The sequence below is a fragment of the Neovison vison genome, chromosome 1 (genome assembly GCF_020171115.1).
Source record: "Neovison vison isolate M4711 chromosome 1, ASM_NN_V1, whole genome shotgun sequence".
NCBI lineage: Eukaryota > Metazoa > Chordata > Mammalia > Carnivora > Mustelidae > Neogale > Neogale vison.
In genome coordinates this window covers 130,026,165-130,054,041 of record NC_058091.1, presented here as the reverse complement: position 1 = coordinate 130,054,041, position 27,877 = coordinate 130,026,165, and the positions used below count along the sequence as shown (strand labels likewise).

The window sequence follows — 27,877 nt, the reverse complement described above, 5'->3', positions numbered from 1 at the left end:
GGAAAGTGAGTCTGAATACCTAGCCCAACACTGTTGGAAATTGGAAGCCCTCCCAGCAACGTGAAGTTCCCCATTGAGTTCCAAGTGCATTCTATTCTAGATTGTGTTACTTCTATTATTAGCATGTCCCCAGTGTAGAGGTTCTCTCGTCCTTTTCACTTGAAACCACTAGATTGAATGAAGAAGGAGGAGGAAGGCCCAGAGGCAGACCCCAATGGCCAAGCCTACAGAACGGAGGGTGCTCAGAGGTCCTGGAACCGTCAGTCATGCTACCCTGCCGGCTCTGGTCCTGAGCCTGGATTTCTGTGGGCAGGATTCAAAAAAGAACCATTTGTGAATGATGCTCAATCAACAGTAACCTCTCCATAGGGAAATATCAGACATAGCGTCAGGCAGAAGGAACCAAAGTGCAGGGACTAGTGAGGGCCATGCCTGCTGCATTCTGAGGCCAGGGTGGATGGATCTCAGGAAGGAGAGGAAATGAAAGGGAGTCTGGGGGGTTGGGGGATGGGTGGATGATGGGAGGGGAAGGGAATGAGGACCCTGAGGCCTGTGCACATAGTGAGAGCTCAGTGCTGGGCGTCTGGTCACCTGTGACCTTCAGCTCGACCCTCGAATCTGCCCTCCTTTGGAGGCATGGTCATTCAAAGGTCTCCAAGTCCCAAGGCATCCCAAATCAGTGCTGTCCTGAAGAGCTCGTGGGAAGAAATGAGAAAGACTGTCCAAGCTCCGCGGCTCTCTGTCTCTGGGGACCTGGACGCAGGCTAGGCCTGCCCCACAGCTCCAGTTTCTTTCCTTCCAGCATGCCCGAGCTCTCCCCTTGGGTGGGACCCTTGGTGAATCAGAAAGGTGTGCTGTGGGAGGAGGACAAAGGCCAATCCTCGTTGCCGGGAGCCCTTCGAGATGTAGAGCTGTTCCTACAGGAGGCATCCGCCCCGGTGCCAGCTGCCAGCTCGCGTTTGTCTTGTGGAAGGATGCCACCTTCTTACCTCTCTGGCAAGGCCCGAGGTGTTTGAGCTGGGAGCGTGATACACATCGGTTCAGAGCCAAGTGCTGGTCACAGAACTGGGTCACCCCATAGACAGGCAACGATGATCTATCCCGATTGGAGAGATCGGATTTCATCCTTCCTTGTAAAACCCAGCCGTGCCCCCCAGTGTCTGCCAGCATCAATCAAGGAGCTCCTTTGTCCTCTCGTTCCAGAAGGCTGAAGGGTGAAGTGACGAGGGGCATTTCGCCCACATCCCCCCACACTCTGCTCTGTTCTCAGCTCTGGGCACTCACGCTGGCTTCTCTGCCTGGAGGCCAAGGAGCCCGTCAGATACTGTTTAGTGGGGCAGCAGGAGTCGGCTTCTCTCAGAAGCCTGTACGTCTATAGTTTTGTATTTCCAGCATGTGCCAAGACACGCCGCCCGGCTCTTTCCAGAGCAGTGTCTCACTGGCACAGCTTTGGGCTCCGAGGGATGTTTCTCTGTCTCCCACCCCGCCCCTCCCCTCGTGTCTTTCTAACTTGTTTTTCTGCTGACTCTGGAGCCCTAGTGCTGGTGCTCTGGGAGGCACCCTGTAATTGCAAAAAGGAGCTGCTCTGAGTTATGAGTTAGCACATGCCGCCCCCTAACGGCCCCTGCCTCTGAGTCTTCAGGCTCTATTGGGAACAGATGCCCCGGGGCCTTCCAGGAGGGTCTCCAGCTGGTCTCCTTCTGAGCAAGCTGGCTCCTCACCCCCCCCCCCCCCCCCCGCAGACAGCTCAGAGGACTGATCTCCGCTCTTGGCCCAGGTGAGCGGAGGTGGGGAACGTCCAAAGTCAGGCAGCTTCGGTATGCCTGGCTATGAACGAAATTCTCCAACGTTTCACTGCCAGAGATGGAATAACTGGGCTCTTCTGGTCCAGGAATGTTCCTTGGACTGCCCTCACCTAGCAGCTGAGGAAAGGTTCACCCGACCTTTCTACCTGCTCCCTTGACGTCTCCTTTCTGTGTCGAGAGAGGTGAGCACAGCACCCATGAGCTGTACACACCGAGGGGCTTCCTTCTCCTGGACTTCTGGTGAGGACAGAGCTGAGTCTGCTGATCTGACCCTCAGAGTCCCCGGTGAGCTTTGAGAGCCAACCCAAAAGCAGAAAGAAAGGGAAGGAGAGTACACGAGCCTCTTGGAATCCTAGAAATTGGTTGGACATGGTCCAGTTCTGTTTCGAGGGGAATCTGGGGCTTCATCACGGAACGAAGTTCGTAGGTGTGGGAGGAGAACTTGGGAAACTTTTTGTTTTGGTAGCTGGAAAGCTTGTCTCCCGAAGTGATGGAAAGCAGTTAAAAGAGGAACTCGCTATTTCCTTCCAATAGGCCCCAGTCAGGCCCAAGCCCGTGCTTGGAGTTCTGCTGCTTGGCAGGAAGCAGGACTCAAGTTAGTGTTCACAAGTCTAGAATGTTTGCTACAGTGGAGCTTCTGGGGGGCGGGGTGTGGAGGGATAGTGTAAAAGAGAGGGCAGGCCTGGTCTTCTCCAGCTCTTCTTAAACTGGGGCCAGCAGTCCCAGAGATGGTGCACTGAGTCCTGGGGAATCGCAGCTGGCTAGTGGGGGCAAGCCGTGGCTCTCCCCTGTCCTGTCCAGGGGTGAGGAGACCAGGAAGTGGGGAAGGTAGGATGGAGTTAACGGGGTAGGTTTTCATGGGACATGGAAGTAGGCGGACCATTTTCCCTCCCTTGCAGAAATGGAAAAGAAGCACTTAAAATTTTTTTAAAATTTTATTTGGCTCTCCAGTTGCCCAGGCTTGTCTTCATTAGGAAACAGATCTTTCCCCCATTTAACTGTAAAGAATGGAGCCCCCCCCGCCGCCTTCTGAAAATCTGGAGCAAATTCTGAAACATGAAAGTAAAGAAAGTGTCCTCTCATTTGAAAGAACTGACCTGAAATTTTGGCCTTATTTGTCTCTGGGTGCCTGATGGTGCTGACTCAGCCCCAGATGTCGGCAGTGGCTTTGTAAAGGCCCTTGTGCCATCCAGCGCAGGCCCAACAGAGACAGCTGCTCCTGCTTCAGAGCCCAGAGCCCCAGGCACGTAAAGGGTAAAGCTCGCTCTTACTGCTGGTTTCCTCTGGGGAACAGAGCTGGATTGGAGATAATTTCAAGTTATTCTGTTCTACCTCAAGATTGGGTTCCCCACCCCACGTTCCGTCCCTGACGTTCCGTGATCCCCTGTTAATGTTCTAACAGTGGTTGGAGGAAGCTGGCAAGTTCCAAACATCTTGGCATTTCCTGAGGGAAAATGGCAGAAGTACTCAACTGTAGGACTGCAGCTCATCAGAATGTAGGAGAGGCTCCCAGTACAGCCCAGATAACAGAGTCCAATGCCAAACCCAGGCCTGCACTTTGGCTTTGTTGATGCCTTCTGTAGGGCCAGTGACAAAGGACCTCTCTGAGCCTCAGCATCCTCCTTGATGACTGAAGAGGGCATGAGCATTATTTCAAGAGTTTGGTGCTTAGTGTATTGTAAAACATCAATATCATTATTACTATTATTTTTTTAAAAGATTGGATCAAAAGGCCCGAAAGGAAATGAACTGTAGAATTGGCTTCTGTGACACCCCCTATGCCTTCTCGGGACTTAGGTTTTGGTAAGTGAAGGGATTTGGGTGAAAAGTACAAATAAAAGTTTTGGGAGAAAGGCGAGGAAGCAGAGTGGCAGTCTGGGCCCTCTTATGGAGAAACCCGTTCAGATCACAACCTGAGACTTGAGAATAGTGTGGGGGAGCAGACCTTGGAGAAAGTGTGGAAATACACACACACACACACACACACACACGCACACGCACATACACGCACAGAGGGAGAAGAAACCTGAGATGTCAACTCTGCTTGGGGAATCCAGTGGTGAATAGAATCTGACAGAACCCTAGGGTTTATGGTCAGGATACCTGCAGGGAGAAGTTTTGGCTGGAGTGGAAAAGGGGACCTGGCAGAGGAGCCCCAAACTGGGAACCAATCCAAAGCCACCAGCCTGGCAGGCCGAGAGGGAACTTGGAGCGCCTGCCTGGTAAGCACCTGATTAATGAGTAAGCGGCTGGCTGGTTCAGGTAAGGGTGCACCTGTGATTTGCCTAATCCCGACAAAGCTCACACCATGAGCTCCCCACACACCCTAGTCATTTTTCACTCTGACTGCCTGACTAAGCCTGGATTTCGTCTGAGCAGCCTTTGTGCGTAGGGGCTCCTGAAAGAAAATAAAAAAAAAAAATCTGCTTAACATCGGGTGGTCTTGGCCATTAATAGAAGTGGCAATGAAAACAAAAATAGAAGTTGCTGCAAGAACTTGGGAGCTCCAGAAGCTGTGATTGAACAAAATGTGAGCAAAAGCTCATGGTCCATACTATGCTACTACAGAATTTAGACTATCTTGGTGTTTTTGTGGCCTTCCTCGTAGAGTTGGGTTTTTATTTTTATTAATGCACTTTTTAACTTTTAATTTAAGGGTAACAAGCTTAAGAAAAGTTCCAAAAGCCTAAATGTGTAATTTGCTGAAAGTCCACAAATTGATCAGCACTTCGATCAAGAAACAGAGCATGACCGGTGCCCAGGAGCCCACCCTGTGTCCTTTTTTCCACCATGAGCCTGCATCTCACACCATGGTTTGGTTTGCCTGACTTCTCTCTCTCACTCTCTCTCTCTTTTTGTAAAAAATACTATTAATTGTGGTAACGTGCAAAAGACAGAAAAATCTATCATCTTAACCATGTTTAAGTGTAGAGGTCAGTGACTTTCCATACTTTCGCGTGGCCGTGTAACCATTACTATCATCTGTCTCCAGAACTGTCTTCATCTTGCAAAGCTGAAATTCTGCACTAACACCCCCTTCCTAGTTCCCTGCGCCCCCTCTTCCCGGCCATCAGCCCCAGGCAGCTGTCTTTTGACTTTCTGCTCTACAATTTGACCCCTCTTGGACTTAGGTACGAGTGGAATAATACAGTATTTGCTCTATGGTGACTGGTGTCTATCACTCAGCATAATGTCCTCCAGGTCTATCTATGTTGTTGCCTGTGTCAGAGCTTCCTTCCTTCTTAAGGTTGAATAATATTGCATTGTATACATAAACCACATTTTATTTATCACTCATCCCTGGATGAACACTGGGGTAACAGCCATCTTTGAGTATTGTGAATGCTGCTTCCATAAACATTTAGTGTAAAGGACCTCTTCGAGATCCTGCTTTTAATCGTTAGGATATACACCCAAAGCGGAATTGTTGGGTCATGTGATAATTCCATTTTTAATTTTTTGGGGTGGGGAACCTCTAAACTGCTTTCCACAGCTAATTTTGCCTGTTTTTAACTTTATATGTGTAGGACTGTTCAATAAGCACTCTTTTGTCTGGCTTTTTCATTCAAACTTGTGTTTGTGAAACTCAGTTTTTATTGATACAATTTTTAACAGGCACCCGGTGTTGTCAGGAGTGACCGTGTACTTGATTTTTATTTTCTTGGATTGGATATTCTCTCATATTTTAAGCTGTGTTTTCTATAAGTAGATCCTCAGTTATTTTTACTGGTGTAGCATTTTCTAGGAGTATTCAGTAAAATGTTTCAAAAGAACCCATTTATAGGGTCTGTGGGTCTGGTTCCTTGTGGGGACATAAGCCACCACTCTCCATTTCTGTTGCCTTAATAGACTTCATGGCCTAGAGAGACAGATACCCAAGTGAATATGCCTGCGCGACCCATGAGTTGGGCCTACTCACATGGCGAACTTCTTTTCCAATTTTAAGATTGGCTCTATCGTTTTATGATAGAGAACTTTGATCAGCCATTCAATTACCATGGCTGATTACCACTGCATAAGGTAATAAAGCTCTGCATTTCCACTCTTCCCCTAAATTGGCTTTTTCTAATGAATTCTTCCTTCCACAGTGACCCAATTAAAAAAACTAACAAACAAAAAATAACCAAGTGCAGTTGAAATCACCTATTGGTAGACTCCCTGAAACATCTAGGGGTTTCACTGAATACTTTCTTTTTTTAACCATTTCTGTAGAGAGCTGGGAGAAACATTTTGAAAATCAGATGATCTAATTAGCTATGTGTTAACCTCAGCTTAAAAAAAAAAAAAATCTGCCTTTAGTATTTTAAATAAATCTTCCCCACCCCCAAAGTCTGCCTTTATTTACTTTAAGTGAACCCAACCCCCAACATGGGGCTTGAACTCATGACCCTGAGATCAAGAGTGGTGTACTTGACCCACTGAGCCAGCCAGGCGCTCCATCATCTCTTAACCAAGTCTTAAGTTTAAGTGTTCCAGAGAATCCCGGTTATGCTCAAGAAGTAAGGGAAGTGTGTTCTGACTTGGTCAGCGGGAGTGTGGTAACCGCATAATCATAAGAATGTCCTTTGAGGACAGTGCTTCCGGGAATAGAGATGGGGACCTTGAGGTCCAGCTGCCCCTCCATAGGGTCATCAGCCTGTGGTTACAAAGAGCTGGCAGGTCTGCTTCCATGCTCCCTGGTCCTCTGGGGATAAAGCACGGAGGAGGGAGGGCAGGACATGGTATATTTAGGTGGAGTCAGGGGTCCTGGGTTTGAGTCCCTCCTCTGACACTTACCAGAAATGTGATATGGAGCAAGTCACTTGACCCCACTGAATCTTGCTTTCTCCACTTGTGGAAACCGCCTAATTTATAGATTTTAATTGTGTTGTGTCTGTTGTCTTTTTCTTAAAGCCTCCATTCCCAGAAAAATCAGGTCTTTGAGGTCCTTCTTTTGCTGGGAGGTTTGTGGTGCAGGACTGAAAGCAGAGTTTTCCTGAATCCAAACCCACCCTCTGGGCTTTGTTTTGAAAGCTTAAAGTCATTTAGCAGATAATGCTAGCCTATGCCCAGAAGATGGGGTGTGTGTGCAGGGTGTGGGGTGGGGAGGGAATGGAGGCTGCCATTCTTTGTTCTGTTTTTGTTTTGCTTTTCAGTGAGAGGAGAATGCCTCAGAACAGAGAAAATGCTTTCCAGTAGCTAGGAAAGAGTTGGTGGGTTGGGGATTCTAGAAGGAGCCTCAAGAATTTGAGTCCTGTGTTGTCACAGTCCAGCTCTCAAGAAAGCGGCCAAACCTGGGAAGGGAATGGCTGCTCGGCTCCGTAGAGGCAGCAGACAGACTTTCCAAGGTCCCCAGTGGGCCGTTGCAATGGCATGTCAGGGATTATGAGTTGAGGGACAGAAAAGTAGAGGGGTCCCACCTCCAATGTTCTCCTTTGTTTGTGACCCTGGAACCTCTCTGCCTTTTGAACAGCTGCGGGGACTGGAATGAGAAGTGAGAGTGACAAGAAGTTAAGGTTGGATCCATTCAATAGAAGTGAAGAAACTAACATTTCTAACGGCCTTAATTTCTGGAGCAAAGTTCCTACTGGCCACCTGCCTTTAATGGGAACATCCTAGCAACGTCCAGCTAACAGAACTCCTGCGGGAATTAAGAGAGGTAGAGAGGTGGCTTGTAGGACAAGTAAGCTCTCCATACCGGTGGCTTTAGGACCCAGCTTGCCCGGTTACAGAGAGAGCGCACTGACCCCAGTCTCCTCTGAGGGTTGGAGGAAGCGGAAAGTTCCCCCTGGGGAGGCAGGCTTCCCTGGGTTTCTGTGTGGGTGTCGGGCTCTGCTGCATCCATCAGCAGCCCAGAGCAGGATGCTGACAGCCGGGGCTGCTTCCGCTGTGGGATGAAGCAGGGCGCGGCCTCTCAATGCAGACACTGCAGATTTTGCTTAGTTTTTTGAGGCGAAGAGAGAGACTCAAATGCATCTCAGGCCAAGCATCGGAGATGCTCTGACAGGCTTCTGTGTCCGCCCTCTGACATGCCTCCACCGTCTGGTCCCTCGCAATGGCAGATGGTGCTGGAAAATGATTGCTTTGTTCCTGAGGTACTAAGTCATTTGCACGGAATTTGGGCTACTGATCAGGGAGGGTCTTGGTCAGCAGTGTTCAATAGAAATTCTACCTCCAAAAGCTGAGCCATTATTTTCAATTTTTTTTGGTAGCCACATTATAAAAAAAGAAAGACGGTAAAAAAAGAAAAAGAAAAGGTAAAATTCATGTTTACAATTTTAAAAAAAAATTTTTTTTAAAAATCTGTTTGAAAGAGAGAGAGAGAGCATGAGCAGGGTGGGGAGGGGGAGGGAGAAGCAGACTCCCCAGTGAGCAAAGAGTATGATGTGGGACTCCATTCCAGGACCCTGGGATCATGACCTGAGCCCAAGGCAGAGGCTTAACCCACTGAGCCACCCAGGCATGCCCATGCTTATAATTTTTATCCTCTATCACTCAGTGTATTAAAAATGCTACCACAGCAACATGGAATCAATACAAAATATAAAAATATATTACTATAAAAATATTCACGGGATAGTTTACATTCTTTTTTTGTTTTTCATTGGAATGTCTGAATTCCAGTGTACATTTTCTACTTACAGTGCATCTCAGTTGAAACTAGCCACCTTTCATGTGCTCCATGATCATGTCTGGCTTCTGGCTTAGACGGTGCTGGTCTCTACCCATGTTTTCCACTGGAGATAATCCTCCCCCCTAACGATAAATGCAGATGCGTTTGACTGTTGCAGCTGGAGGGAATCTATTGGCATCTACTGGGGAGGTTGTCAGACATCCCACAACGCACAGGACAGCCCCCACAGCAAGGAACGTTCTGTCCCAAGACACAGTGTCAAGGCCAAGAGACCCTAGTCTGAACACATCCCTTCTCCCTGCTTTTTTCCCACAGCAGTGAGAATGAGGCACCAAGAGCCACGGGGTGTCAGGACAGGGTGTGACACCCAGGTCCCCTCAATCCATCCCTCGCCCACGGCCACCTTCAGCTGTGTGATGGTAGCCGTTGTCCCCAGCCCTTTCTCCAGTGCAGCTCAGCAGATGAATACAAGTAACAGGTCCCAAGCCCCAGGCAACAACCGCCTCCCCCCCGCCCCCACCCGGCCAAGTTACATGAAAATTTCGGGAAAATTCATACACTTGTCGGAACCTGAAGACTAGAAGAGACAAAGGAAACGCCGAGGTCAGCAAGAATCCTGCAGCTGATCTGGGCCAGCTCTGGATGAGGCCCTCGGAGCCTGGGTGTCAGAGGGGAGCATCTTCCAATCAGATCGAATTTCTTACTTCACTGTAAGAGGACCGTTTTCTGAATGTCTGGGTCAACGTTTATTCTCATCAGGCAAAAGTACTTTTCAGTGACGGGAAGCCACAGCCTAGAATTAAAATGACCAAGCATGTTTCCCTTCCCTTTGTCTCCTCTGAGGTCGTACTCGCGTGCAGGTGCACAGACTGGGAACTTGCTGGAATGTCTGTGCGAACCCACGGGGGAAGGAGTGAGCGAGAGAGTGAAGGAGTTGCATAGACCAGCTTCGGATAGAAACTAACCTTTCTCCCTGTTTGCTTCAGGGTTAAGTAACCTGTTGAGTAAGTGTCACCTTTCACGGTCCTTCTTTCCTGACCCTCGGCCTCCTCTGGCAGTGCTACGGCTCCCAGCCTTCTGTGTGCACCCAGCCCCGCCCTGTACTCCCACTTTTGTTTGTGGATGGCCCGATTCCACGCTGGGAAGTGACGTGGGAAGGGAGAACCCCCGGGCGCCTTCCTCCCCAGCCCTGAGCCTGGCCGAGGGGCTTCCTGTGAGAACCTCCCTTTCCCTCTGCCCCACGCTCCTGGAGACGTTCAGACCTCAATTCCTGCCTCGGAGACCTCTGCACCCTCCTGGAGCCTGTCCACGCTCTACAGGGAGAAGGCGCCCTTCCTGCATGTTTCTGCCGACCAGGAGCCCTTGAGCCCCTGCCAGAGCATACTCGGATACTCCCGCAGCTTGATGAGCTCCAGGAATCCATTTGTACCACCCGTGTGGGGTTTCCTTCCAAGACTCTTGCTGGGTTTTGCTCACCTTTCTGCCTTTTGCTGCTCACCGACTTGGTAGAGGATGAGTAAACAGCACTCAGACTGGCTCCTGCCATTTTGTGGTTAGAAGGAGCTCAGAGCTGTTTGCGAATGAGATTGGCAGAGAAGCATGTGGCTGTCACATGTGGCTCCCTCCCGGAGCCCCGGTATGACCCCCAAAGACACAGATGTCAAGAGGCTGAATCACATGGGGGAATTCCCAGCCCTCTGACCCAAGGTCGTGTCCTGGGCCTTTTTCCCCCCCTTCCATGGTCCCTGTTTTTCCCATGCCTTCAGTAGGAGATTGAGAGGTCTCTAACTCCACGGCATGGGCTGGGTGCAGGGTCATTAGGACGACAGGCCCTGCTCTGGGACTTGGGCTGAGAACAAGAGGCTCGTTTCGGAACAGAGGGAGAGCGTGTTACCTGGCTACGGATTCGTTCATTTAACCCACTGCCAATGGTGGGGACAAATCCCTGGTCACACAGAGCAGCTAGTTTCAAGGGCACCGTACCCACCCCTGTCCTGTGTGGTTGCCCAGTGTGCTCACATGGTCAGTACCTCCGCAGAGAGGGGACTATTCTGTCTGCAGATCAAGTACAAACTAAGCCCTTTCCAGACCCTGAGAGATGCCCTCTTCAGAGAATTAAACCAGAACTATTTCTCTTTCCTTTTTTCTCATCCCACGATTTTATTTATTTTGCACAATGTACACAGATGTCTTTCTTAAATGAGATGAAGCCCAGAATCCAGGGATCTGGTCGAAGTGGGTTTCTCTACATCACTCACAAGAACTGGCCTTCCTCTTGCCTGAGTCCCAGCTTTCATTAGCGGGAACGCCAGCCCTGTGTGGGGAGGGAGGGCGGCCGCTCCATTGCCCTCAGCATCTCGGGGGCAGCTGGGCTGGGGCCGGAAGTGGTGGACACAGCATGTTTCCGTGATCCCGCGGGGCTGTCTGCAAACCGCCTCCCCGGGCAGGCAGCTTCGGCAGCTGGACCAGGTTGCACGCCTTTGCGCTGCAGACAGATGCCAGGACCCATGTCAATGTCGTGATGCAAACACGGAAATGTACAGGAGAAAGCGTTGTTTTGCACCCAGGTTCTGGTTTCATGGTCGTCTTTGCTGACCCAGCCCATCACTTTGGCTGAATCTGAATGAAAATACGTTGGACAGGGATGAGTGCCATCGGTGCTTTCATTAAAGTGATTTCAGAGCACCATTGACCCAGGTTCTCAGTGGGACATGAGGCTTCCTCCCATGGGTGTGGACCGGCCCGTGTCAAGGCAATGCCGCCTTTCACTTTTTTTGCTCCATCTGCTCACTCTGCTGGCTTTATTTTTATTTTACAAGACAACGCAATGTTTTGGTGGAGGGTGAGTACCCAGGGGAGTCATTTTCAGGGAGAGGATATGAGGACATTGGCACAAGGAAAAATTTATATTCTAACTGCATTTATTTTTCTGCCCCCCCCCCATGATGGCTTACAAAGTTGGAATTTCAGAAACCCTTAGAAAGACAGGCAGTTTGATTTAATGGTGCACAAATGGATCCTAAAACCATCCGTCCCCAAGCTTGTCTATGTTGGAGAGCTGTCAGGCCAAACAGAGCTATAAAAACTGTTCTGTGCTGTCCAGTGGCTCAGCCTCAGATGCAGCGGCCAGCTGCCCCCCTCCCCCGCGCCCCCCCTTTGGAAGGGTGTTTGTTGAATCCTGGCGCTGGCAGAGTTACCGCAAGTCATTGCTGCTCACTCCTGCAGCATCTCCCGAAAAGAAAACACACTCAGAGGCTGGGTCTGGCCTTTCTCTCCCGTGCAGTTTCCAGGCCTCTGCTTGGCTGTCACGTCCATTGTCCCCTAGAGCCTGGGGCAGTGGCAGAAAGCAGGGCATCACCAGTGTGTGGGAAGATGGCTTTGTCATCCTACCCCACTGCCCTCATCCCTCAGGTCTCTCTTGTTGGTACGCATCTCATTTCCCAGCAGATTTCCAAACAAGAGACTACATTCAGATCATCAAAGAGACCTTGCTTTGGGAAGGCATATGCTAATGAAGCTGGACCCTGGACCCTGCTGATCTCTTACAGTTGCCCCCTTTCCTGCTGGGCCTGGGCCTTTGAGTCCCACCCCCCTCACCCCTCCCACTTGCTCGTCCATCTGCAGGGCAAGGGGAGAGCAAGCTGCCTGTTTACCTTTCTCTTTCAACACTGCCACTGATCAGAAATCCAGAAGGGTTCAGATGGTCAGAAAGCTTCAGCCTGCTTAGGACACATGTGGAATGGAAGAATTAGAACTTCTGTGGCCCCAAGAGGTGGTACAGATGGAAAGTATAATTAAGTGCAAAAAAAAAAAAAAGTTTTCAATGGATTCATAAGTGACCAATTTTTAGAATTTTCAAAGGGATCTGGAGGTTACTTATATGTCAGCCTCTGCTATGTACAAAAGAGACAGAAGGATGAAGCAAATGTCCTTGCATTCAAAGCCCTCACAGTCTAGAAAGGAGGTGAGCTACCTGCCCACAGAGCAGGTAGGTGGGAGATCCCCACCCACACACAATGAGAGGAGCCTTCCTGGTCCCTCAGCTGCAAGACCTTTCTCAGCAGGGGGTGAACACAAAGGAACACAGATCAGAGTGACGAATGCATTTACTAAAAAATGCTCGAGGGGGCCCTGAATCCCTGAGGGATAGGGTATTACATAGAACAAGGTGAAGACTTAATGGGGGAAAGGTCCCCTTACCTTCCCAGGTTCCCAGGTTCCATATCTCATGATGATGGCTGAAAACCTCTTCTCTCATAGAGTCAGGCCTCCTGCTATCTCATTTCCTCCTCTCCTTTGTCTACTTCACACCACATCGCCCCCCCATGGCCAGCCCCACAGACACTGTTCTCCTTCTCTGCATTCTGTTGGCTGCCCCTCTCCATTTCTATACCCACTTCCCCAACAGCCAATGGAGGTGTTAGGGGGCAGAGCAAAGGAAGGGGGTCCTTTCTGATAGTGCTGAAGGGGACCTGAGTCTCGGGCTCCTGAAAAGCAGGGAAGGTTAACCTCCCCAAACTTTGTGACTGAAATCTCCCAATCCTTTTTTGTTCTGGGAAATGACTTACTACAGGGAACCATCCTTCTGCACATGACTTACATAAGACCCACTGTTACCAGCTGAACGTATCCATCCCCTCAAAATTCCTAAGTGGAAATCTTGAGTTCCCAATCCCTGGTAACTCAGAATGTGACTACATTTGGAGACAGGGTTTTAAAGAGGTGATTAATTTAAAATGAGGTCATGAGAATGGGGCCCTAATCCATTATGACTTGTATCCTTATAAGAACAAAAGGTCAGGACACAGACACAGGACACAGACAGCAGGACAGCCATGTGAGCTGTCCACAGGGAGAAGATGGTCATCTACATGCCAGGAGAGGGGCCTCGGAAGGAACCAACCCTGACGACACCTTGACCTCAGACTTCCGGCCTCCAGAACTGTGAGAAATACATTTCTGTTGTTTCAGCTCCCCAGTCTGTGGTGTTTGTTACGGCAGCCTTAGCGGACGAAGACACCCAATGTCCAATCTTTCTTGGGACCCCCCATATGACTCACGATGACTCCTGTGACAAGGCCAGACACAGACCTCCAAATCCCTATCTTCATTTCATAAATGATTAGCTGAACTGTTTGTTCCCCCCTGCTTGCTAGACACAGAAGTAGATCTATCTTATTAGCTGACAGACCCCTTCTGATTACGAAATCACCCCAACTGTGAAACGACCCACCTGTGGCTTGTGTACTCTTCCCTGAAATATCTAGACAAGACCACTGGTGAGACACTCTGGTCTTTGGATCTGGGGTGCTTCTGCCACTGCAACAGCCTGAATAAAATCAATGCCTTTACCTCCTTGTGTTTTGTACTTGACAGTTCAGTGCTGTGGCTGGACGGGGCTGGGAGTCCATCTGGATCCCCGCTTCTCCATCCAGATGCTGAAGCCCCTCCAGCCTGTCGTGTTCCTTTCTCATCTGGCTTTCCAGGGATCCCACGCGAGTCCCGCTCCTGGTCCTCTGCTCTGAACATTTGTCTGTCGTAGCATGGTAAGGACTGAAGTTTGATTCTTGGTTTGGTTGCTCTTTTGGTTTTTGTCCTTTTGCTGGTTTCTGTTCAGCCCTGATGCTATGGGAACTCTGAATCTCCTTCTCCGCCCTTTCTGAAAATCTCCTCTATTCATACGCTTCACTGCTATGGCGACAATTCTGTTTCTTATCTCAAAAAATGGCACGATTTTACTGAGAACCACTTAGAACTGCAGTGGTCTCTTTGGGGCCCCTAAACTCTCCCAAAACTGGTCCATCTAAGAGGCACCCTCAAATCTCAGGGCTTTAAGATCTCTCCTTCTCCATGGTCAGGTCATTGTGCTTTGCAAGGAGGGGAACAAATGTACTTAAGAACGTCTCTCTCAATGTCTCTCTCATGAGTAGCTCTCTGCTTCCCAGCTCCCCATCATAACCCATACGATTGGCGCTTCCTACCTGTTATGGAAAGCTTGTGACCAAAATGCCCACCTGAGCAAGGACTTACTCAGATTTTCATGCTCTTGGTAAAGAATTTCCAGACAATAAGAGTAGGGAAGAGCTCACAATTAATTCAGACTGGTCCCCTAAGGCATATTCACCTGTGATTCCTGATTTATAACATTGGCTGGCCGGTCCCAAAGCTGCCACTGTATGATTTGAAAAAGCCAAATGGGCTTCATGAGGACTTTCCAAAAAAATCAGAACACCCCCGAGGCTTACAGGCCAAAACCACTGGGGGAGGAACTTTAGAATCCATTCCTACTGTTTTCTCTCAAAAATTGATGGCCAACAACACAAGATTGCAGGTGACAAAGAGATGAACCCACCTCTATAGACACAGACTAGAAAATGCTGGCAAGAACTACTTCAGTCTTGCTCCTGACTACTAACTGCTCTTTGTTACTAATTTCGTAAATAGCTTACAACCAGAACTTAGAGATATTATCCAAAAGTGTATTGTTAAAAAACAAAATACTCCTCTCTCTGAAAATGTACACTCACTCAGCGCCATGGAGACACCACTGCAGAAAAGGTCAAATCAACACAGAGCAAACTGAAGCCTTTACAACTTAACTAATTAGGAGAAGCAAGTCAGGGCAGTCTGCTTCCTCCAAAACTCCCCATAGAGACTCTTACAGATAATATCAATAAAAAGGATGTTGGACTTGGGATTGTCTGCCTTTAAAATGTAGAAGAAAACAAGAATCCAAATTCCATCTCTCTGATGACTTTCTGAGGAACCCTCCTCCTGTGTCTACACTAACATGCAAAAGGAGACAGTCATTCATTCCCATCAAGGGGCACCCCACTCCCTTCTGGTGGACAACGTACAGCACATCCTACCGTTAACACATCTCATTTCCCACCCCCATCCCTTGTACAAAAACCATCCTGTGGAGGGACTTGATAACTGTTCATATGACTGCCTTTCTCTGAACCTCTTCCAGTCTTACTAGGATCCCTCACTACCCAGAATGGCCTTCTGATTAACTTCACTACTCAGTGAACCTTCTGGAAAGGTTTCCAGCTAGAGTATCCGTATTCTCGGCTCCTGCAACAACCTCATCATTGAGGTCCTTGGTTCCCTGCTCACAACTTTTCCCTTCCATGACTCTCATTGACCATCAGATTTTTCTTTCTCCTGTCAAAATTCTGAACCCCATTTAAAGCCTCAAGTACCAACTATGTTCTTGCTTTTCTTTGAGCTGCTCACTCCACTGACATAGACCATAGGAACCTGAACCTCTCCAAGTAGAAAAAAGAATTTTCTGTATCACACTCAGCATAGTACCCTCTACCATAATACCCTTCAAAACAAGAATCCTTTAAGGTCTTGAGCCTATAACTCAAGGCCTTTTTAACAAGTGATTCTCAGCTGCCACATCCGATAATAGCCCCATCTTCCCCTTGAAGAAGTCAAGTGGGATACCACCTAGTCTAAGACTTGAGGCCAATCAACAAAATAATTGCTTTCCGGTTTCTTGTAGTTCTGAAGGACCCCAGCCACTCTCCCCACCCACCCCACTTGCTTCATATTTATCAGCTTATGTTCTGTTTTTTTTTGAGTATATTTTTTCAATCCTGATGCATAGTATCTTTTTTTTTTTAAAGATTTTATGTATTTATTTGAGAGAGAGAGACAGTGAGAGAGAACATGAGCGAGGATAAGGTCAGAGAGAGAAGCAGACTCCCCGTGGAGCTGGGAGACCCATGCGGGACTCGATCCCGGGACTCTGGGATCATGACCTGAGCTGAAGACAGTCGTCCAAACAACTGAGCCACCCAGGTGTCCCGCATAGTATCTTTTGACTTCATACAGAAAAGTCAACAATACACATGGTCCATCTTGTCTCAGGGGTTTACTGAGGTTCCTACTTATTTGGCAAGGGCCATAAATACAGACTTGAGAGAGTGAACTCTTCTCTTCAGTTCTGTCTTTATCCAGTATGTAGTTGACATTTTTTTCTGCTCACCTGATTTTGACAGCTCATTTATCATCACCCATCTCTTATTCCAAGCTCTTGCCTGAAAAGGTCATAAGCTCTCCAAAAACAGAATGCAGTGATGCAGTCCTCAAGTGCATTATCTTAGGGCATGAGATTTTTAAAAGGAAGATTTTATTCCCTCAATGAATTAAGACTTTTATCAATTTCCTTCTTCCTGAGACCAAAAGATGACTCCAAGTGTTTCCATAATTAGTTGACTATTCCAGAAACTGGACTCCTAATTTTTCCACTATAGTATCTCCTTTATGTGCCGCGGCTAAGGAGATCATCCCCAAAACCCTTTAGTTACTCTCCTTCCATACCTGCATTTCAAAGCCTCACATCATCTCTATCTTCCCTTTCCACGTTTTGATTCCCTGTTTTGGACTCATTTTCCTTTTCCCTTTTTATAAACAAAGGGAAAGAACATGCTTTGGGGTCTTCACCCTATGTGCTTATAGTCAATGTGCTTTTGGAGTTGTCCATGATTGTGTCATATCATGGAAATAAAGTGGTTCACCTACCAAAACTGCAGCCCAAGTCACTGGCCAATTGGAAGCTTTACCCAGGGAATTAAATAGTCTCAAAATTGAAGCTCATAATAGTAGCCGCACCTTCAACATTAAAGGAAACTCCTCATGTGACAAATACGCTATAATAGCTGCTTCCCAAGAAAAATTTCCTTGGTTACCTGCATATTTCCCATTGCTCAACCTTCTATAGAGATGGAAACTCTACTTAGGAAGCTTACAGCACATTGACTGCTAACACCGCAGCATAATAAAACTAATTGGAAATATGTTGGATATTTGATCCACTCAGATGAGCTTTGAGGAGGCCCAGATGGTTACTGGGTCTTTTTTCTGTCCCTTAGATGACCACAGCCTCTGTAACATTGCTCATCATGGCAAAGGTAATCTTAAAGGTCTCCTCCATATTGGTGAGGTGGCTTCTGCAACCTTCACATTGAGCACGTAACATCAAATTGTCCCATGGGTCAGAAACATAATTGTGGTGAAAATGTAAATGTAGGACAAAGATAAGAACCAGGCCCCTCTGTCCCTGTCTTCATTGACAAATGGGTCATATCCAGTTCCCAAAGTCTCATGAGCATGAACATGTTCTAATATTAGTCTTATGTTTTTAAGATAATTAGAAGTGTGTTTTTTTAAAAAAACTGTTTTTGTTTCCAAACTACTGAGCTACTGTACCATACATAGTAGCTTCTACAAAGAATATTGGTCATTTGGGGGAATCCCTTTGTTCTTCTCCAGTGATAGAAGAACTCATTTCATTGCTGAGGTCATGTGGGACAATCAATGAATATTCCCTTTCTCACAAAAATTGCGCTGTCCTTATCACCTTCAATCCTCTAGAAAAATGAAATGGTTTGATGGCACTCTAAAACTTGAATTCATCAAGCTCACTAAGGAAGTCAACCTGCTTTGGCCCAAAGTCTTGTCTTGAGTCCTGATGAGTCTTTCCTCCTCCTTATGAAACAATTACCAGCCCAATGAAGATCCCTTTGCTCCTCCTGGACCTTAGAAGATCCTAACCTGACATAATCCAATGTCCTTAAATACTGCCAATGTCTTATTAAATACTTATTACTAACAGGCTACATCTACTTTTCTCCTAGAGGCTCAATGGCATCCCTTTTCTGATCTTCAGATTTGAGACCTAATTTTCTGGAAAGATACCACTGAACACTGATCTTGAACCAGGAGAAACAGACCTTATACTGCTCTCTGAACCACCATATTGCCGCAAAACTACGTGGAGTACAACCTTGTGTTTATGTTTCACAACTAAAAAAATTAAAAGCCTTGTTTTGAATGGAAATCCATTCTAGTGGGAGGTTTTAAACTGAGGGTCCATGAAAGCCCCCAGAAGCAGATGACACCACAAAGGATACTGCTTTCACAAGACTCAGAACAGGTAAATGACATCCCCATGTGTTGGGTGTGCATCCTGTCCAGAGTCGCACAGGTAGACCTTGTTTTACTGTGCTCTCAAATAATGCAATTTTTTGCAGATTGAAGGTTAGTGACAACCTTTCATTGAACAAGTCTATGGGTGCCATTTTTCTAACACATTTGCTTACTTTGTGTCTCGGCATCCTATTGTGGTCATTCTCAGGATAGTTCAAACTTTTTCATTGCTATTATATTTGTTATGATGATATGTGGTCAGTGATAAGATTCTAAAAGCTCAGATGGTATTTACCATTTTTTAGCAATAAGGTATTTTTTAAATTAAGATATGACTTTTTTAAAGACATAATGCTATGCCATACTTAACATAGTGTAAACATAACTTTTATATGCACTGGGGAGGAAATTTTCAGTTGCCTTGCTTTTTCATGATACTCGGTTTATTGCAGTGGCCTGACCCTGAACTCACCATGTCTCTTAGATTGGTCTGTAAATGTTACTCTGCAGCCATTGACTTAACAAATGATTCACTTGTAGAACGTGATCCAGCAGCCCCAGGAAAAACTGCCTCCAGCTGAATTTGTGCACAGGGTCAAATCTGAGCCAACGACTTTACATGTGGACTAATGGTGGCGCGGATCTGGATCCCCATCGCCTCATTTCCAGACAGAGTTTTTCCAGCACAACCTCATGATGGTATTGAGTAAGAGGAGGGACTGGCGGCAATGTTGAACTTTACCTGAGCCGTGGTCGTTCCAGAAAACCGTGAAGGTTAATCCCCTAACCTTTTGTTCTCCAAAATCTCTTACCCTATCCTTTTGTGTTCTGGGAAACAGCTTATTGCAAAGAACAGCCCTGCCCCATGACTTAGATAAAACCGTTGTCCACTTGTCTTTGTGACCCCACAAGAATCACGAGTGACCACATAATTTGCCGGTGACCAGGCCAAACACAAACCCTCCAAATTCTATCTTTTTCTTATAAATGATTACTGAACTCTTTGTCTTCCAAAACCAGGTGGACACAGAGATAGACCTCTCTTGTTCAGCTGACTGAATGACTTCTGATTACAAAATCATCCTCACTATGAAATGACCCACGTGTGACTTGTTGACTCCTCCCTTTATAAACATGTGGGCAAAACCACTGCTGAGACACTACCCTGGTCTGTGGACCTGGGGTGCTCTCCCTACTGCAATGAGGAACTAACTTTTATTGAGCACTTAGTATGGGTAAGGCACTCTTCTGAGGGGTATATTGCCTCATCTAACCCTCACAACAATTCTGTGAGGAAGGTATTATGTTTCCCCCCAGTTTTCAGAAGGAGGAAGCCAAGTTACGTAACTGGCCTTGCGTCCCATGAAAGAAAATGGCAGATTTGAGGTTCAATGCCAGCGTTCTTTCTTTACAGTCTGAGTTACGGCCATGAGTTCTCATACATTAAATATGTTCTGCCATACTAGTGATAGAAACCGACAGTGCTCTGCAAAGCCAATAATTAAGAGATGGAGGAAGGCTTCTAAGAAGGTGGCATGTGAGCATCATAAGGAAGTCTGGAAAAGCCTTTGTTGAGCAGGGATGGAGAAAGGATGCTGCAGGCCATGAACAGGCTCTTGTTCAAGAGACAACAAATCAGGGTCAGGACTCAGGTGAGCTTTTCTGGAACCAAGCTGCAGGTTTAGGAATCATCCACGTGGGACTGCTGGAGGCATTGAGAGAAGTTTTTCTGAGCGTCAGTGGGGCTAGCGGTCACATGGCTGTCTGTTGATGAGGTAGCAGGAAAAGTCAGAAAGTATCAAACACTTTTTCAAGAAGTGTAGTGGCGAAAAAAAATGGAGAAAATATAAAAACAACTGAAGGGCCAGCAGGGTCTGGCAAGTGCTTAAAACACACATAGCATGGTGACGTCTGTAAGCCACAGAAGTAGGTCTCGAGCTTTACTCTTTTCCAGGTACTGGACTGAGCTCAGCGTTATTTGACCCCTCCCCGGATCCTGCGAAGTGGATACTGTAGCCATCTCTGTATTATGAACGAGGATAGTGAAGCTCAGAGAGGTTAATTGGAACTCGAGGGACGTGGAGCCCCTGGAACTCTCATCCATATGCTGCCTGTGCGAATGCCAGCTGGTACAACTGCCTTTGGAAACGGTCGGGCATTTTTTATAAGGGCAAACATGCACTTATCATAAACCCTAGCATTTGCTCTCTGAGGAACTGGTTCTCTCCAAGAGAAGTGAAAACACATCCATACAGACACTTGCCCACTAGCGTTCATAACAGTATTATGCAGAGAAGCACCACGTTGGCAAATATCCAATCGCCCATGAATAGGTGATGGATAAACGAGCCAGGACATAGCCATACAAGGGTCACGACTCAGCAATGAGAAAGGCATGACCTACTGATATAAGCAGCCACTGGGGATGAATTGCAAAAGCATTATATTAAGAGAAAGAAGCCAGACACAAAGAGAGCACAGACAGCACGATTTTGTTTATAACAAACTCTTAAAAAAGACAAATCTAATCTGTAGTGACAGAAATCAGATCAGGAGCTAAGTGTACACACTTGTCACGGACGAGCATTCTGTCCTATGTGGATTGTATTTCAATGAAATGGATATTTCACCACCACCTGGGTGGTGCAGTGAGCCTCCGGCTCTTGGTTTCATCTCAGGCTATGATCTCAGGGTCCTGAGATCGAGCCCCGTGGCAGGCTCCATGCTCAGCATGGACCCTGCTTGAGATTCGCTCTCCTTTCCCCTTTGCCCCTCCCCCACCCAGCACTCGCTCATGCACGCGCGCTCTCTCTCTCTCAAATAGATAAATAAATCTTAAAAATACTGATACAGGTTTAAAAACAAAAAAGAAAATATCATACGTGCTGACATGGAATACTTTAAAAATAAGTCACAGAAATATAAGCCTAGAATTACATTAAAAAGTAATACAATGTTAGTATTTATTTATTATTATTTATAATGTTACCTATGTAAACACATGGGAAAGGATCCAGAAAAATCGCAACAAAATGTTAAGTGAAGGCCACTCCAGGGTGAAGGAGCAAGATGAAAAGAGCTTTTCCCTCCCAATAAATATATGTTCACTCTGTATTATTGGGTCTTTATAATAGTATGTATGTATTGTTTGTATACTAGTTTAAAAAATGAAAAAAAAAAAAGAAAAACACAGACATACACACAGACACAGACACAAAGGGGCACCTGTTCCAAATCACATGAATCTGGGTCCAGTTTTGACTATAGAGCCAGCATCTGAGCACCCTTGGGCACAGAGGCTTGGCTCTGAAGGGGGAAGCCAGTGGCCTCTCCATCCGCTCCAGGCACAGGACATAAGGCTGAAGGAACAGATGTTCCAGGGGCCACCTTGCATGCTCTCCTGGGCTCTGGCTGTTGTTGTAGCTCTGTAGATCTGATGAAACCACTAAGCCGGACTGGAGAATGCTTCAGTTTCTCTCACTTTCACATAATATTTGGCTATGGAGCCAGAGTAATTGTAAGTATTTTTTTTTTCTTGATCAAGTGTTTTCTAATGACAACCAAGAATGAGGTTTCTTCTAGATTTGTGGTTCCTAATAAGGGGGTCATTCTGCCTCTTTGAGGACATCTGCCAATGTCAGGAGACCCTTTTGGATGCCACAGGTGAGGGGAGAGGGTGCTGCTGGCATCTAGTGGGCAGAGGCCAGGGATGAAGTTTGATCCATGTCCTGCAGAGCCCAGGGCAGCCCCCACAGCGAAGGATTATCCTTCTCAAACTGTCAGCAGTGCTGAGGCTGAGAAGCCCGGATGCAGACCACACTCCTTCTAGGACATCCTTCAACCTTATCTAAGAAATAAAAACTTTGCTTCCATGGAACTTCCATGGAAGTTGATTCTTACAGTTGTGTTCTGTCTTTAAATGTTATAGGAACTGTAATGTGGAAATAGAAACAGAATAGTGGTCTTCCTGTTTCTGGACAAAAGCTGGTCTTGGACAAATACATGAAGGGTAACTCTGGGAAGTTAGCAAATGTGTTGGAAGGGAACTTGGCATTGATGGTGCCCTGGGCTCTAGCTTTGGCTCCTGCATGCACCTGCTCTGTGCCGCTGTCGGGGGTGGCTAGTGCATCTTCAGCTCTCCCTCTGGGTCCAGTCTTTACTCTCCAACAAGTTCATGCATGAGCTGGTGGGGAGGGGTGCAGAAGCACAACAGCATACAATGGAAGAAGGAAGAAGGAAGAAGGAAGAAGGAAGAAGGAAGAAGGAAGAAGGAAGAAGGAAGAAGGAAGAAGGAAGAAGGAAGAAGGAAGGATTCCCGTGCTGCCCCACCACTCCCAGCATGTGCTTCCCCTGTGACCCGCTTCCTCTCTTGTGCAGAGAAAGGAGGAGATCAGGCAGGCAGGAAGGCTGGCCAGGGGTGAGTTCCCCGCTTGGGGACTGGTCATGTGACAATGGGCTGGACAGAGGTAACTGTGGTGCTTGTGTTCACAGCAGGTGCTGGTGAAGAAGTTGCTTGCCAGTATTTTCAAAGAAACTTTCAGGGAAGTGGTGACCAGCCTTGGACATTGCAATGTCACTCGTTGCAAAGAGCTGTGGGGCCCTGGCTGGCACCGTCATTTCAGTGCCCGACTCTTGGTTTCAGCTCAGGTCATGATCTCAGGGTTGTGAGACTGAGCCCAGCATCTATCGGGCTCTGAGCTCAGTGGGCAGTCTGCTTGAGATTCTCTCTCCCTCTTTCTTTGTCCCTTCTGCTCATGCTTGCTCTCGCTCTCTCTCTTAAATACCTAAATAAATCTCTGAAAAAAAAGAAAAGAGCTGTATTTTTTTTCCAGGATGCATTCTATCTCACTTATGGTATTTCTTATTAGAGTAATTCCAGAAGCTAATATTTTTTTAAATTTTAATGAAAGGTTTGCTTTTGTCCTTTTGTTTTGTTTTCAGAGGCAAGTAAGAGCAAGTGTTTTTTTTTTTAATATACATTTTAAATTATTTTTGTAGGCAATCCATGCACGTGGTAAGACATTTAAATGTTACAAAGGGCATACAGTGAAAAATAGGTCTTCCTTCCAGCTTTGGGGCAGATGCTCCTGTTTTCATCACAAAATGATCTTTGGGGGACAGACAGAGTTGGAGGGCAGTTGCTCTAGTGTTGTTTTAGGGAACAACAAGGACACCAGCCAGCCAGCCAGCCAGTGGCTGGATGGAATGCTTCTAGGAGGAGGATATTCTATTCTGGACAGACATCTCCAGGGCAATAAACAATTGCACACAACTCAGGTAGTTTCCCTGCTGCTTGTTGATAAAAGAAAGTGGGCTGTGGTGGGGGGAGTCAAGGGATAGGAACAAGGCAAGAAATTGAGGCTTTTGGAGTTACAGGCTGGGGTTTTACTGGGTTTTCTTCTGGAATAGTCTGCACAGGTATATTAGTCAACCACTTCTGTCTTCCTTTCTATGTCATCATTTTCAGAGTAAGTGGTTGACCAGTACAGGGAAGTCACGTGAGTCAGAAGGATTGCCTAGGGTTCCTTGGCCTTTCATGTTTTCTTAGAACTCTGCTGTCTTCTTTCTGTGTTCAAAGCAAGTTCTGGTTTGTACAGAAAGCCTGGTCTCCTAGGTGCCCATGGGCTTATCATGTTTACCTGACACTGGTTTTGAGTCTCACTGGACTCCCACGCATGTGGGTCCCCCGGGATTTTCTGCTCACGGGCATCACAGACGCCACATGTGAATGGGGCAGCAGCGGGGGTGGTGTGCATACTATGTCTCCTCTGCCCTTGGGCATGCTCCACTGCCCTACAGGGCTTCACTCACAGAATCCGAGTTCAAAGATGAAATTAGTAAGATTTTCAAAATGGCGACAGCAAAGCGTAAAGCAAGCGTGGGGCCCGTCGGAGTCCAGGTTCCTGGGCAGCATCACAGACTGATGGCCCTGTGGTGTGATGTGAAACCAGGACTGCTGAAGTGTCTTGAAACCATGAGACGAGCTGCCTGAGGCCAACACCAACACCCCAAGGACAGTAGAGCCACAAGCTGGAAGGACCCAGGGTTCCTGATGACATTGCCAAGCCACAGCTTTAATCCCCTTAGAGTTTGCAGGGCTTCTTATCATCTGAGATAAAAATATCCTTGTTTTTTTTTTTTTTTAAGATTTTTTATTTATTTTATTTGAGAGAGAGAGACAGTGAGAGAGAGCATGAGCGAGGAGAAGGTCAGAGAGCGAAGCAGACTCCCCATGGAGCTGGGACCCTGATGTGGGACTCGATCCCGGGACTCCAGGATCACGCCCCGAGCCGAAGGCAGTCGTCCAACCAACTGAGCCACCCAGGCGTCCCAAAATATCCTTGTTTTTAAAGCTGGTTGGAGCTGAGCAGTTGAAAGTATGCTAACGTATAGGGGTGCATTCCGTCCATAAAGAGGGAGTGCGGGACTGCCTTACCCCCTTCTTTCAGGGCGCATGTCTCTGCTCCCCACTGTTGACAAAGCTGGATACATGAAACCGGGGACCCCCTTGTTAGTCCTGATAAAGGCTTGGAACTGAAAAGCTGCAGGAGATGAAAGGGACCAAGCTGGCCATCAGATTCCAGATGGAATGCCATTCCAAACAATTACCTAGCCAAGACACGTGCTCTCCTTAAAGACACTGCCTGTACCTTTACTGCCTCCTTGGGGTAAGTGGTCAACGTGTGAGTCTCCTGTGACCTGAAGAAGCCTCATCCTGTCCCACCCGGGGTTAAGTAAGGGCATTGAGTTTTCCTGCCTCTATGTGTTGGTTCCTCTTTCTTTCAACTTCTCAGTCATTTGGGTTAGGAGGTCAGAAAAAAAGAAAGAAAGAAAGAAAGAAAGAAAGAAAGAAAGAAAGAAAAGAGAGATAAAAAAAGAGTAATAGTATAAACATAACAAATCTGAGCCCCTCAGAGTGTGATCTCAGAAAGCATTAGCCAAGCAACAGAACCATAGCAAATCCTTGGACATAATTAGATAATTCTCGCAGCCTGCATGGGTTTATCTGCCTTTCCTGGACGCGGTAAGTGCCCACGTATGCCGAGATCGCTTGACCCATAACGCCAAGGCCTCTCAGAGGTGTTGTACAGATGGGTCCTACAGATTCAAAGCCATCCCCTTTTCTTTCCATGCAGACCCCAAGCCCTGACGGTGGCCTCAGACAGGTTACTGGTGTCACGGTTGAAGACTAGGGGTATCGAACACAAGTAGATGGAAAATGCTAACAATGACAGCATTGTTATCAACACTCTAAGTGCCTGCAATTCTTTGCAGGAGTTTATGGCTGGAAAAGTCCCCTCAAGGTGGCCCGGTCTAGCCCTACCATGGAGGTAATTGAGACACAGGTGTGACTTGCTCAAGGTCAGCAGTTGATGCCTACCTGGGAGTGGGGGTTTTGATTTCCTGTCTCGTGCTCTTTCCCCTGAGCCCCACCCCTCTCTTATTGCTTGCTAATTTACTGCTGGCTCTATTTCTCCCCTCTCTTCTAAATGCTTTACGTTCACAGGACGCTCTCTTCAGGATAAGATTACACTTTTTTCCATGTTACTTCCCCATGCTCTCTCCTCTCCCCCAGGGCTGTAAAGTCACGGCTGCGGAGTCTCCAGCTGAAACCAGTTAAGAGGGACTTCCTGCCCAGTGACCGATTCCCGGTGCTCGGGTCTGAGCAGCTGGGTTTGGAGGGGTCTCGGTTGTGTTCCTTCAGATACGTGTTACAGATCAGCCTTGATCTGACTTTGTCAGACTCAAAAATGTGCCTGAATTACTCTGGGCATGGTCACAAAACGTCATATTTAGAATATACATGGGATTTATTTAGAACATAAAATGTGATTCTCTAACTGTGCTCCACAGAGCCCTAGGGGTTCCTTGGTGGGGTGGGGGTGGGGGCCTTCCCTTCAACCTTTGATGGCAGGTGAGCTGGGGAGCTGAGCAGACTCAGGTTAGGCCTCTGTCCCCTGCCCTGAGTTATTTTATTCAGTTGAGGTTCTGTGTAAAGTTTCTTATGAAGAAAGGGGTTTGATGCTACAAAATGGCTTTCAACTCTGGATCTACTTCACGCTCTCCTTTTCAATGTGGAGAACATGGAGGTTCAGAAGGAAGGAAAAGGAGACTCTAACAGTCCCATGCAAAGCTGCACAACTAGTTAGTGACCGAAGCAGGGCTGCAGCACTGGGTGGAGATGGCCTTGGCCCCTCCAACAAGCTGTCTTTTCGGCTCGATCGGAAGACCGAGCTATCAGAACCTGCGTCATGGCAGCCGGTCCTTTGAAAAAGGGGAGGGACAAAATCAACACTTATCAAGTGACAACTGTTGACCAGACACTGAGAAGACATACATTTGTTCTCTCGGAGCAGAATGATGGGGCCTCTCTTCTGTGCCCACCGCTTGGCCCAGATCCTACCCCTGCCCGCCCCATGCATGGACTCTTTCCTTGAAGCTGCCCATCGAGGCAGCCGGGGCCCCGGAGCCGCGGAGAGGGGACGTGACAGACGGGTAGCATGACGAGGAAGTGGCAGCTTGATGTCTGAGCTGACATCTGTTGAACTCCGCATCTGCTGTGCCGGGCCTTAGTGCTCCTTACACTTGGTGTGAGTGTGTGTTTTTACAAGCTCAGGAAGTCAGCAGCTGCCAGCGGCATGGGAGCCTTCCAGAGACTTGAAACTCAGCAAAAAGAAAAGAGAGAGAGAGAGAGAGGGAGAGAAAGAACAACTTGAGTTTTCCCTTACCTATCTGAGAAGGGGTAGGTCTCCTTTCCAGGACTGCTCTTGAGGGGACGTGGGGGACACAGCCTTTATTAAGTGGAGTTCCCTTCTAGTCCGAATCTGTCTCCGTTCAGGCTCTCATGATTCACCCCCATGCAGCTTAGCCTGTCTCCTGCTCGCAGTGGAAAACATTGCTCATTCCGCTGCTCAGCCCCAGGGTGGGTCTCGGAGCAGCTGTCCCTCGGGATCTGGGCATGGGCGAGGCGGAGTGTGGTGCTTGTGAGTGACGGGGCCCTAACAGTCATGAACTGCGGAGCGAGAAAGTGTTTGCCTTCAAGGCAGGGGGGCGGGGGACCTTTGGTGGTGTAAGATGTTCCCAACTGTCCCTGTCTTTCAAAAGACAGTGTGTCTCAATAGAGTGCCAGCAACTTCTGAAGACATTTCAGGCCTTTTTTGTTTGGTTCTTTTTGAGGTTTCATCCTGCTCTACTCTGTCCGACCTCTGCAACTCCGAATATTTTTTGGAGAGACCAGGAGTCATTTTGAATAATTGACTGGATGCTGGGAGGGGAGAGGCTGTTGGAAAAAGGATGGGAAGGAAGCATAGGGGTTGTGCTGTTGATACTGGGAAATGTGGTGGCTGTCAACCCTTCGAACGCTGGCCTTTCCGGCCTGGTAACCAGGATCTTTTTTCCCTGCTCTTATAGGATGCTGTAAAAAGTTGTTGGCGATGATGGCTTGGTGGGAAATTGGACATGGCCATGTGGCTTGACTTTTAAAGCTTGTGCTCAAGGTTTGCTTTGCAAGCTAGGT

The 27,877-nt window shown here is 47.4% G+C and overlaps 2 long non-coding RNA genes across 2 annotated transcripts; one reads left to right on the top strand and one right to left on the bottom strand.

The window, feature by feature from the left end:
• Nucleotides 1-10,925: 10,925 nt before the first annotated feature.
• LOC122912528 lies at nucleotides 10,926-27,288 on the bottom strand. Its single transcript, XR_006385647.1, has 4 exons — nucleotides 27,090-27,288; nucleotides 12,072-12,140; nucleotides 11,616-11,746; nucleotides 10,926-11,037 (listed from the first exon to the last, which is right to left on the bottom strand). It is a non-coding gene; the product is annotated as an uncharacterized LOC122912528 (long non-coding RNA).
• LOC122912527 lies at nucleotides 13,718-19,312 on the top strand. The gene is made up of 3 exons (XR_006385646.1): nucleotides 13,718-13,964; nucleotides 18,069-18,367; nucleotides 18,901-19,312. It is a non-coding gene; the product is annotated as an uncharacterized LOC122912527 (long non-coding RNA).
• Nucleotides 27,289-27,877: the final 589 nt, after the last annotated feature.